The sequence below is a fragment of the Ammodytes marinus genome, assembly GCF_949987685.1.
Source record: "Ammodytes marinus genome assembly, chromosome: 2".
Classification (NCBI taxonomy): Eukaryota; Metazoa; Chordata; class Actinopteri; order Uranoscopiformes; family Ammodytidae; genus Ammodytes; species Ammodytes marinus.
The window spans coordinates 35866591-35869090 of record NC_137231.1 but is presented as its reverse complement, the minus strand read 5'-3'; the positions used below and the strand labels follow the sequence as shown (position 1 = coordinate 35869090).

The 2500-nt window shown below is 38.4% G+C and overlaps 1 protein-coding gene across 1 annotated transcript in view; it reads right to left on the bottom strand.

Moving 5' to 3' along the window:
* Positions 1-2433: 2433 nt before the first annotated feature.
* Positions 2434-2500, bottom strand: part of LOC307260446 (peptidyl-prolyl cis-trans isomerase-like) — a 10363-nt gene continuing 10296 nt past the window's right edge. The window contains exon 4 of the mRNA XM_080040690.1: positions 2434-2500. This exon is cut by the window's right edge and continues 384 nt beyond it. The gene's annotated coding sequence lies outside the window, so the exon portion shown is untranslated.

Below are 2500 nucleotides of genomic sequence, written 5' to 3'. Positions count from 1 at the left end.
TCAATATCCTCATTCATAAATATGTCCTCATTGGTGTAAAATCACCTCTGCCAAAAATCTGAATTATCCTCCTGAGCGGAGAATTATAAATATTAATATTACATTTTGTACATTGAGCAGGCAAGTCTTATGGAGGAATCCATGTTGGTTGGAATGTCATCAGGTGAATTGTTTAACATTTAGAATTGTTCTTGTCCTTGAAGGCCACTGTAGCTTCTGTTATTATTCTAAAGGGTTGGGGTTACCCAGGGAGCGTTGCATTCTAGAACTTTCTAGAACTTTCTTGATGATGTCACATTAGACAGTGTCCCTTTAAAGGTGTAGTCAGTGATTCTGGAGAACGCTTGTTGTCAAAATCAGTGAATATCTCCTCATGATCCACTACCTGTACGCACTGAATTAAATCCATTGTTAATACACAGCCTAGGCTCTGTAAACTGGCATTTTTCTATAGCTATGGTGGGCCCCTTTGTTTACATGCCAGTTTACAGAGCCTAGGCTGGGTATAAGCACACACACATCAAACTTAAAATGACAATATCTTTAATGTGGATTGATGAATATGCCTATAACTCTTTTCAGATGCTTTACTGTCATGAAACTAACTCCACACATTACATAGATAGATAGATAGATAGATGGATGGATGGATGGATGGATGGATGGATGGATGGATGGATGGATGGATGGATGGATGGATGGATGGATGGATGGATGGATGGATGGATGGATGGATAGATAGATAGATAGATAGATAGATAGATAGATAGATGCTTTACTATCATGAAACTAACTCCACACATTAGATGGATAGATGGATAGATGGATAGATAGATAGATAGATAGACAGACAGACAGACACAGACAGACAGACAGACAGACAGAAGTATTTGGGTTAACAGGGGCTTTAGTGTGTAGGTTTGTCTTGCGATCTTTGTAAAGTCGTGTTTTTGTTTCAGACTGCAGTAAGGACATTTTGATTAATCAACACGATGGCGCCATCTAGCGGCGGTGGTAAATATTGCACACAGAATTCACCTGTTTATACACTGGAGCATGGGGCACTCCACTGACAAATACTATCCCCTACAGTAGTTTGAGTGGTAACACTTTACAACAAGGTACAAAGAAAGAGTAGATACTGTTCAAAAAAAGAGTAGATACTGTCTTCAGGAACTGTAAGTTGGTGTTGACGTATCATGGTTGTGATGCAGGACTTTCAAGATTTGGAATGTAAAATATTTTTCCCTTATATTATATATATTCTTTTTAAAATAGTAACTACTTTTTTTTGTGTAACTACCGGTTTTTTTAGTGAATAAAATTGGGGCGACTGTGTCTCAGTTGGTAGAGCGGGTCGGCCGATGATCAAAGGGTTGGAGGTTCGATCCCTGCCCTGCCACCTGTGTCATGGTTGTTGTGTCCTTGGGCAAGACACTTCACCCACCTTGCCTCGTGTGAATGTCGATAGTTAGCCTGCTGCTATCGGTGTATGAATGTGTGTGTGAATGGTAATAACGTGGGAAAGGAAAACAGGTCTCCCTTGTAAAAGAGTCTCCGGTCTCAATGGGATTTACCTGTAGAAATAAAGGTTAAAAAAAAAAAGTAACTGCAAACCAAAACAGTGTTTTTTTCCAAGCACTGGTCTACTTTGAGATTTTGTAATCAACGTGATATCTATAAGTTAAACATTTTACCCTTTTTATTTTAACAAAAGCGTGAAGTGTGTATACTCTACTTCACAAAATCAAAGTGTTTATTTGTCACATATTGACACCTCTATTTTATTTTTTTTTATTAAATGTTAGAAATGTTTGGGGTCGCCCTTAGCTCAGTTGGTAAGGCGTCCCCCCCCCATGGGCCTCGGCCAGCAGCGGACCCGGGTTCGATTCCAGCCCGCGGTCGTTCTCTGCATGTCACTCCCCTCTCTGCCCCATTTCACCTCTGTCTCTACACTATCAATGAAGCATAAAAATGCCCAAAAAATATCTTAAAAAAATTAAAAATTAAAGTTAGAAATGTACAAAAGAGGTTCAATAATTGTTGTAATACTTTCAAAGTCTTATTTTGATTGTATATAAAATCAATGCTTTTAAAAAAGGGAAAATTTGCCGATTTTCAACCTTACTTCATCTACCATAATATCCTTTGGGTCGCATTATATCCCCGTGTATTTTGAATGGACAATGTTGAAAAAAATACACCGCTAAGGTTGAAAATCTGCGAATTTTCCCTTTAAGAACACGCTAATACCCTGTAGTCAAATCAATAACCACACACACACACACACACACACACACACACACACACACACACACACACACACACACACACACACACACACACACACACACACACACACACACACACACACACACACACACACACACACACACACACACACACACACACACACAGTCTCAATTGTCAAAGCAACTTCAGTTTTATTATTTATTTTATATCCTTCATATTTTTGACTTTAAAAAAAAAAAAAAAAAAA